We start from the raw sequence: 10897 nt of genomic DNA, 5'->3' as shown, positions 1-10897 counted from the left end.
GAACCACACGGGGGGACCTAGTGAATGACCTGCAGAGAGCTGGGACCAAAGTAACAAAGCCTACCATCAGTAACACACTACGCCGCCAGGGACTCAAATCCTGCAGTGACAGACGTGTCCCCCTGCTTAAGCCAGTGCATGTCCAGGCCCGTCTGAAGTTTGCTAGAGTGCATTTGGATGATCCAGAAGAGGATTGGGAGAATGTCATATGGTCAGATGAAACCAAAATATAACTTTTTGGTAAAAACTCAACTCGTCGTGTTTGGAGGACAAAGAATGCTGACTTGCATCCAAAGAACACCATACCTACTGTGAAGCATGGGGGTGGAAACATCATGCTTTGTGGGCTGTTTTTCTGCAAAGGGACCAGGACGACTGATCCGTGTAAAGGAAAGAATGAATGGGGCCATGTATCGTGAGATTTTGAGTGAAAACCTCCTTCCATCAGCAAGGGCATTGAAGATGAAACGTGGCTGGGTCTTTCAGCATGACAATGATCCCAAACACTCCGCCCAGGCAACGAAGGAGTGGCTTCGTAAGAAGCATTTCAAGGTCCTGGAGTGGTCTAGCCAGTCTCCAGATCTCAACCCCATAGAAAATCTTTGGAGGGAGTTGAAAGTCTGTGTTGCCCAGCGACAGCCCCAAAACATCACTGCTCTAGAGGAGATCTGCATGGAGGAATGGGCCAAAATACCAGCAACAGTGTGTGAAAACCTTGTGAAGACTTACAGAAAACGTTTGACCTGTGTCATTGCCAACAAAGGGTATATAACAAAGTATTGAGAAACTTTTGTTATTGACCAAATACTTATTTTCCACCATAATTTGCAAATAAATTCATTAAAAATCCTAAAATGTGATTTTCTGGATTTTTTTTCCTCATTTAGTCTGTCATAGTTGACGTGTACCTATGATGAAAATTACAGGCCTCTCTCATCTTTTTAAGTGGGAGAACTTGCACAATTGATGGCTGACTAAATACTTTTTTTCCCCACTGTAATTGTATGTGTGGGGTACAGAGATGAGGTAGTCATTCAAAAATCATGTTAAACACTATTATTGCACACAGTGAGTCCATGCAACTTATTATGTGACTTGTTAAGCACAGTTTTACTCCTGAACTTATTTAGGCTTGCCATAACAAAGGGGTTGAATACTTACTGACTCAAGACATTTCAGCTTTTCATTTTTAATTAATTTCTAAAATCATAATTCCACTTTGACATTATGGGGTATTGTGTGTAGTCCAGTGACAAACAAACATACGTTTTTATCCTTTTTAAATTTGGGCTGTAACACAACAAAATGTGGAAAAAGTCAAGGGGTGTGAATACTTTCTGGGAATACGGTGTCATTTCGGATGCAGCCTGCCCATCTGCATGGTGTCCTCGCCGCTCTATTGAACAATCCTATGTTTTTACCATTTCCATCAGCTGCTAGATAAAATAATCTGTGGTAAAACACTACTCAAAGTGCGCTGTCATATGGTCTTCATAGCACTGTCATAAGAATGACATAACACGTGATTACCCACATTGCTACACTGACAGGCGTTATGACGTCTTTTAACGACAGCAGGAAGACTTTATAGTAGTGCACGTGAAGCTAGATATGTTCATGACTTTAGCCAAGCCGCATGAACAGTATCTCTTTCTGATGTCATGATGTGTTTCCATGTGGAGTTGGCAGAGACGTGCTTCACAGAATGTACTGGCCAATCAAAGGCTCACGTTTTAGTGCTCTGAGAAACATAGAACTTGATTGGGGCGGTTGTCGCTAGTAACCACAGCTACAAATTCTAAATTCATGAAAACAAAAATGTGCTTTTTGGTCTTAATTTAAGGTTAGGGTTTAGGCATAAGGTTAGCAGTGTGGCTAAGGTCAGGTTTAGGTTTAACATCTGATTTTAAGGGTTAGGGTTGTAATTAGGCCTTTAGCCATAATTATGAGTTTGTGGCTGTGGTAACTAGTGACTGCATTATTAGATGGGGTTAATAGTTCAGCGGACTGTCAGAGGAGATGTTGGCCTTGTTCAAATACTTGGTAAATGCATCCTTCCTAATTACATTCTTTGAAGTAATCACAGAGCTGAAGTGGTTGGTGAAAGTAATGGGGCTCCCGAGTGGCGCAGCGGTCTAAGGCACTGCATCTCAGTGCTTGAGGCGTCACTACAGACCCCCCCTGGTTCGATTCCAGGCTGTATCACAACCGGCCGTGATTGGGAGTCCCACAGGGCGGCGCACAATTGGCCCAGCGTCGGCCCGGGTTTGGCCGGTGTAGGCCGTCATTGTAAATAAGAATTAGTTCTTAACTGACTTGCCTGGTTAAATAAAGGTTACATAAAATAACTAAAATAGGGTGTTATTCTTACCTATATCTATCCAATCACTTGGATCTGCGATTACCTTAAGGAAACATTTCTAAAGTATTCAAGGATGTGCCAGAGTACTGGAAGAATGCACCGGAACCACTTTTTGTTTTCACCTTAACTTCAGAGTTTGTCTGGCTTTTAGTAGCAGCTCTTCTTTAGAGCAACCATCTTTTCAGATCACCACTGTGAACAGGTGTCTGTTTCTTACCTGGGAAACAATAGAATATAGAATGGGGTTGTCATTATTTATGATTCTAGTTGTAACGGGTGTCTTATAGTGAAGTTGTCTTCCAGCTTCCGGAATCATTCCAGAGGAATGTTAGGTGATTTGAAGCCCCTGACCCCTCCAACTGTTGTTGCTGCTCTATTTATAGGGGGGGTTGGGGGCGGGGTAGGCTGATCATCATGGATGCACTGGATGAAATGTCTGTCATTAAATGAAACGTTATTTTCCTTGTCAGAAAATGTGAGACTTAATGCAAATTGCATTACTGAACGTTCTTTGTATTTTTACGTTTCTCCCTCCCACTGTAAAACATTTCTCCCCTCCCCCCTCCCACTGTAAAACGTTTCTCCCCCCCCCCCCCCCCCCACTGTAAAACGTTTCTCCCCCCCCCCACTGTAAAACGTTTCTCCCCCCCTCCCACTGTAAAACGTTTCTCCCCCCCCCCTCCCACTGTAAAACGTTTCTCTCCCCCCCCCCCCCCCCACTGTAAAACGTTTCTCCCCCCCCCCCACTGTAAAACGTTTCTCCCCCCCCCCCCACTGTAAAACGTTTCTCCCCCCCCCCACTGTAAAACGTTTCTCCCCCCCTCCCACTGTAAAACGTTTCTCCCCCCCTCCCCCCCCCCCTCCCACTGTAAAACGTTTCTCTCCCCCCCCCCCCCCCCCCCACTGTAAAACGTTTCTCCCCCCCCCCACTGTAAAACGTTTCTCCCCCCCTCCCACTGTAAAACGTTTCCCCCCCCCCCCCCCCCCCCCCTCCCACTGTAAAACGTTTCTCCCCCCTCCCACTGTAAAATGTTTCTCCCCCCCTCCCACTGTAAAACGTTTCTCCCCCCCCCCCCTCCCACTGTAAAACGTTTCTCCCCCCCTCCCACTGTATAACGATGTCAAACTATTAAATGTCCAACTATTGAATGTTGTCCAACTTTTTAAATACATCACTTCACTCGCAGGGAACCGTTTGTGGAGATCAGAACAGGCCCATGTTCCACCGTTTATACTAACATAGCACTTAGAATGCCTGCCCAATACATGGCTTCATACGAAGTAGTGTGTTGGTATCCTTTCAAACAAAGCTGCTTTCTACAAATAGCACCCTACACCCTATGTAGTGCCCTATTTTGGACTTGGTTTGTAGCGGTGCGGTGACTCTGAACGTACCTTGGTGCTGCTGGGCTACTTGTGCCCTGTTTAGAGACTAATTTAAGCGAGACATGAAATTAGGTCTGCGTCCGAAATGCCACCAAATGTACTTGTGTAATTCCCTATATAGTGCACTGCTTTTGACTAGGGCCAATTGGGCTCTGGTCAAAAGTAGTGCACTATGTAGGGAATAGGGTGCCGTTTGAGACACGAGCCAATCTATACCAGGCTTGTACCACATCTTCAGCTCTCTTGTACCAGCGGCAAGCACAGAGACGTCAGCCTGGAACCCACACGGACTACCGCTCCATTTCACTGTCTTACTCTTCTTTTAAAACACTCATATGAGCATTTCAATCCTGTGAAGCGCAGGGTTAATTTATCAACTGAACAGTGAACACCCCTCCCTCTGTGGCAGAATGGTATGACCCGTTAGCGGGTACTGTAGTCTACGACTGAAGTTATTTGTTTTTCACCTCTTCCTTATTTTGATGGATCGGAAAGAGATGTATTAATTTACCTTTTATTTTGTAAAAAGTGTTGTTTTAAAGAATAAAAAATAACATTGCACTGACATTGAAAATGTACATAGTGTTTTGTAAATAAGCCATTAAAACGGATGTATTTGAATATGACCTGTAAGAGATACTGTAGTTGTATATGGAGTGATGATACTGCTGATCTGTAACACATATCCAAAGCTACACATTAAATAACAGCAGATGCAATTAAGTCATTCAGTTAATGGGTTGGTTTTCTTGTGTGCGTGCAGTTGTCTCTGACTTTTGTGTGCATACGTGCAATGTGCATGCTTGTGCATGTGAGCGTGCGGGTCTGAGTCTTGTGTGTGTGTGTGTGCTCTTGAGTGAGAGAGGGCTCCAATCATGCTTGCAGCAGGCCCAGCCTGTGAGTCTAGGTATCGTGGGTTGAGTTAGTGTACGTGAGAGGAAACCACGGCTCTCTTCCTGCAGAACAGACCAGCTAGGAGCTGCTAACCCTCCACTGAAGCCCGGGTCTCTTCCTGCAGAACAGACCAGCTAGGAGCTGCTAACCCTCCACTGAAGCCCGGGTCTCTTCCTGCAGAACAGACCAGCTAGGAGCTGCTAACCCTCCACTGAAGCCCGGGTCTCTTTCTGCAGAACAGACCAGCTAGGAGCTGCTAACCCTCCACTGAAGCCCGGGTCTCTTCCTGCAGAACAGACCAGCTAGGAGCTGCTAACCCTCCACTGAAGCCCGGGTCTCTTCCTGCAGAACAGACCAGCTAGGAGCTGCTAACCCTCCACTGAAGCCCGGGTCTCTTCCTGCAGAACAGACCAGCTAGGAGCTGCTAACCCTCCACTGAAGCCCGGGTCTCTTCCTGCAGAACAGACCAGCTAGGAGCTGCTAACCCTCCACTGAAGCCCGGGTCTCTTCCTGCAGAACAGACCAGCTAGGAGCTGCTAACCCTCCACTGAAGCCCGGGTCTCTTCCTGCAGAACAGACCAGCTAGGAGCTGCTAACCCTCCACTGAAGCCCGGGTCTCTTCCTGCAGAACAGACCAGCTAGGAGCTGCTTAACCCTCCACTGAAGCCCGGGTCTCTTCCTGCAGAACAGACCAGCTAGGAGCTGCTAACCCTCCACTGAAGCCCGGGTCTCTTCCTGCAGAACAGACCAGCTAGGAGCTGCTAACCCTCCACTGAAGCCCGGGTCTCTTTCTGCAGAACAGACCAGCTAGGAGCTGCTAACCCTCCACTGAAGCCCGGGTCTCTTTCTGCAGAACAGACCAGCTAGGAGCTGCTAACCCTCCACTGAAGCCCGGGTCTCTTTCTGCAGAACAGACCAGCTGCTGGTCGGAACAGAACAGCTCTTTCCCCCCAAAAACAAAGACGCCAAGCATGACATTTTTACTGTATACCTGACAGCGGGGTGTATCCCAACTAGCACCCTATACCCTATATAGGCACTACCTTTGACCAGGGCCTCTAGAGAGACAGAGGAACTTTCTAATCGACACCCACCATATTATCAGATGATATCAAACTGTATTAAACCATGTGGCCAGACTTCACTGTGAAGCATCTCTTTCCAACCGAAGATGTTTGTCTAATGACTGTCTGCATTGGTCTACAGTATATCATTCGTATTCATTATATCCTTCACTGCCCGTAATTGGCCCGACTGACCAAAAGGTCATACGATACAGAAAGTTCCTTTAATATTTAGTAGACCTTGGTGTTCATTTTATAAATGCTGTAAGTATCTCTGTCAAAATAAACAAGTTTATTTTCAATTCACACTCTGTAGAAACAATGAGAATAGAAAGGTTCAGAACTTTTGTAAGACATCACAGTACTGTTGAAATATATATGGCAAATAGAAATCCTATATGGATGGTGTTAAAAGATAGATGGGAGGTGTTGAATGGAATTGAAGGATGGGACTAATAACAACTAACAATAACAAGATAACTAATAATGTAGACACGCTGTGTCCATAATAAGTGTATGCAAGTACATGTCAACTATGACAGACAAATTGAGAAAAAAAAATCCAGAAAATCACATTGTAGGATTTTTTATGAATTTATTTGCAAATTATGGTGGAAAATAAGTATTTGGTCACCTACAAACAAGCAAGATTTCTGGCTCTCACAGACCTATAACTTCTTCTTTAAGAGGCTCCTCTGTCCTCCACTCGTTACCTGTATTAATGGCACCTGTTTGAACTTGTTATCAGTATAAAATACACCTGTCCACAACCTCAAACAGTCACACTCCAAACTCCACTATGGCCACGACCAAAGAGCTGTCAAAGGACACCAGAAACAAAATTGTAGACCTGCACCAGGCTGGGAAGACTGAATCTGCAATAGGTAAGCAGCTTGGTTTGAAGAAATCAACTGTGGGAGCAATTATTAGGAAATGGAAGACATACAAGACCACTGATAATCTCCCTCGATCTGGGGCTCCACGCAAGATCTCACCCCGTGGGGTCAAAATGATCACAAGAACGGTGAGCAAAAATCCCAGAACCACACGGGGGGACCTAGTGAATGACCTGCAGAGAGCTGGGACCAAAGTAACAAAGCCTACCATCAGTAACACACTACGCCACCAGGGACTCAAATCCTGCAGTGCCAGACGTGTCCCCCTGCTTAAGCCAGTACATGTCCAGGCCCGTCTGAAGTTTGCTAGAGTGCATTTGGATGATCCAGAAGAGGATTGGGAGAATGTCATATGGTCAGATGAAACCAAAATAGAACTTTTTGGTAAAACCTCAACTCGTCGTGTTTGGAGGACAAAGAATGCTGAGTTGCATCCAAAGAACACCATACCTACTGTGAAGCATGGGGGTGGCTGTTTTTCTGCAAAGGGACCAGGACGACTGATCCGTGTAAAGGAAAGAATGAATGGGGCCATGTATTGTGAGATTTTAAGTGAAAACCTCCTTCCATCAGCAAGGGCATTGAAGATGAAACGTGGCTGGGTCTTTCAGCATGACAATGATCCCAAACACACCGCCCGGGCAACGAAGGAGTGGCTTCGTAAGAAGCATTTCAAGGTCCTGGAGTGGCCTAGCCAGTCTCCAGATCTCAACCCCATAGAAAATCTTTGGAGGGAGTTGAAAGTCCGTGTTGCCCAGCGACAGCCCCAAAACATCACTGCTCTAGAGGAGATCTGCATGGAGGAATGGGCCAAAATACCAGCAACAGTGTGTGAAAACCTTGTGAAGACTTACAGAAAACGTTTGACCTGTGTCATTGCCAACAAAGGGTATATAACAAAGTATTGAGAAACTTTTGTTATTGACCAAATACTTATTTTCCACAATAATTTGCTAATAAATTCATTAAAAATCCTACAATGTGATTTTCCACGGGTCAGTCTCACACACACAGTCACAGATACACAACCTGTCCTATAGTCCCGTGTAACTCAGTTGGTAGAGCATGGCGCTTGCAACGCCAGTGTTGTTGGTTCGTTTCCCACGGGGGGCCAGTATGAAAAATGTATGCACTCACTAACTGTAAGTCGCTCTGGATAAGAGCGTCTGCTAAATGACTAAAAATGTAATACACACACATCGTTCAGTCACACACACACGCTGACAGAAACCACAGGAAACACCTACGGGTCAGATTTTATACTGTAGCAAATTTGGGGGGGTAGCCCAGTCACAGGGGCATTGGCAATGCTTTTTAGCACAGGATTAGGCTTGATCTGTCCCAGGAAACCGGCCCTAAATGTGTTGGTCTTAGTGTGAGTTTTAAAGGGTAACCATTTCCAACGTACGGTTATGTGTGTAGGAACGTGTGCCCCTACGCTGGTACCTCCCTGAGTACTTCAGAACCAACTATTACAGCTTCAAGGGGGACGTGTGGACGTTTGGCATCCTGCTGTGGGAGATGCAGACGTTTGGCCAGTTTTGTGTTCATAAACAATGGAAACAAAACATCTGCCATCACTTACAGCCTGTATGGATGGCTGCCCAGTGTCCATAATGATGAAAGATTGTATTCATCTAAACTTTATTTACCCAGATAAGTAATTGAGGACAAAATTCTAAATTAAAAGTAATTATAACACCATGTTTGTGGTTCCCAGGCACCTTACCGCACCTTACCGTACCTTTACCGTACCTTACCGTACCCGGAGACGCCAGAGGTCGTGGTCTATTGCACCTGCGCCGGTCACAAGAACACAGACCTGTCCCTGAAGGCTGCAGGCCAGAGATGTGAGTGACCGTGACATCATTAATAGTGTTGTTGTAACGGCAGCGACAGGGTCGTATTCAGTCGGGCACAAGGTGGCAAAACAAAAACCTGTGTTCTTATTGGACAATTTCAGGTAGGACCACTTTGTTTAACCCTAACCCTTGTTGGACAATTTCAGGTAGGACTTCAGTTTTTTTTTAAATATGTCTCCTTCCTAAACACAACCCAGGCATGAACAGACCCCTCTATGGAATACTGGATGTGGCTTCTTTTTTTTCGTATTATTTTTGCTTCGTCACAAATGGCGCCCTATTCATTATTTAGTACACTACTTATGACCAGAGCCATCTGGGAGCACTATATAGGGAATAGGGTGTAATTTTGGGATGCAGCCTAGCTCTCCCTCTCTCTCCCTCTGACTGCAGATAACGCGAGACTGCTGGGTGGAACCCTGCCCTTCCAGGCCGTCCTTCACAGATGTTGAGAATCCTGGAGGACATCATGGAGAATGATTCAGTGTGAGCAGCCTTCCATCCAGCTCTTCTTCTTCTTCTTCTTCTTCCTCAGATGAACCCATAAAAATGTCATCTTCTCAGCAGTCTAAGGCACCGCATCGCAGTGCTGAGGCTCCACTACGGCCGTGTCACAGCTGGACCGGGAGCCCCATATCAGGATTGATGCTAGTTTACATTTGTACAAAATATGAATCTACTATCTCAGGCAAGCTCATGGTCATTTAAAAATAATTTGCATTATTTTTGTATTAGAAATTCTGTCAATTTTACTTTTTCCGTTTGGCGCTACTACCATTTGTGTAAATACACTGTAGGAAGTAACAATGAGTTGTGTAATATTTCAGGAAATACTTTTTACTCATGGGTCATAAAAAGGTTGTTTAATTATAAGTGGTTTATTGTCTGGGTCATCTTGGCCCAAGGACCTGCATCCCAAATGACACCCTATTCCCTATATAGTGCACTACTTTTGACCAGAGCCCTATGGGGTAAGTAGTGCACTATATAGGGAATAGGGTGCCATTTTGGGAAGCGCAAAATAACAAAAATTGAAGTTCGTGTTGAGCGGCTTTGTACTCTTAGCTGCACATTTCCCTGCTGGGACAATAAAGTTTGAATTGAACATTTTAAATGGGACTGGTCTCTTTAATACCATTGTAAACATACTGTACACTCACCAGGATCAGTATACCTCACACCTTGACCCCCTTAGTAGGAGTAATTTCACTGTATGATTGTGTCCCAAATGGCCCCGGTCAAATGTAGTGCACTAATATAGGGAACAGGGTTCCATTTGGGAAGCATGCTATGATTAGTCCCTTGTTGTTCAGAGATGTAGCCTAGGCCTAGATCAGTAATCTACAGACCCTGTGTTAGGACACTTCTCTAATCACTCTCACAGGTGAGGTTTAATCCAAAGTATTCAGTCTCTGAATCCACTGTTGAATCAGAGTCCTCTTCCGGTCTGTCATTTCCTTCTAGCACTGATGATGTACGTCCTTCTTCTTCTTCTCTTTCTGTCTCTCCTAGCAGGGAACCCCACTCTGCCTCCTCTCCTCTCTCTTCCTCCTCTGTTGATCCTCTGTCCTCCTCTCTTTCTGTCTCTTCTGACACTGGACTCCACTCTTCCTCTTCTCCTTCACCCTCTTCCTCCAGTGGACCCCAGTCCAGCTCTATTTCAAACTCTTCCTCCACTGGTCCCCCGTCCTCCTCTTCCTCCTCTCTTCCAGCCTCCTTTGTTGGTTTAGCAGTAGGAGGGGGTCGGGGGCAGACTTCTCCGCTGGCACTATGTTGGAAAAACAGCTCACAGTCCTCCCTCCAGCATTTGATGTTGTTGTACCCAGCTGCCCTCATCTCCTTCTGCTTATTGAGGACATTGCTATGTGTGGTCGTTATGCCCATCTTAGACAGTCTTTTGAAAATGGGCTTAACCCCCCCTTGGGTCAGTGTTGAGTTGATGACATAGGCCAGTGCAGAAAGCCTGGGGTTTCTACCTCTCAGGGCCACAGAGGCAGCCACACAGTTATGGACGGTGGAACCACCTGTTGCAGTATTGATGGTGGTATAAAGCCACGGTGTCTTCCTGGACAACTCATCATCCAACACTTCATATGAAAAAGCCTTCAGATTCTCCAACGAGGTACTACTCAAGATGCAAGGTTCAGCAGAAGTCAAGTAATTTAAGGGTCTTGCATATGCCTTGACCTCTGCTTCTATTTTCTGTGTCATCTGCTTTCTGATTTCTTGACATATGGTTTCATTTGTCAAGGCTAACCTGACAAATGTCGTCAATTTGCCTTTTGCCAAGTTTTCAACCATTCCAGAAAATTCTGAGGAAACCTTCTCAACCCTCTTTTTCAGCTTTGGATCCAATTGGTTAGGGTATGTTATGACAACCTGCAAAATAATGTGAAATGAATAAACTAAAATAGTATTATTCTGAAAATACAG

This window comes from Coregonus lavaretus (genome assembly GCF_964263955.1).
Source record: "Coregonus lavaretus genome assembly, chromosome: 30".
Lineage (NCBI taxonomy): Eukaryota > Metazoa > Chordata > Actinopteri > Salmoniformes > Salmonidae > Coregonus > Coregonus lavaretus.
Note: the sequence above shows the minus strand (reverse complement) of the source record.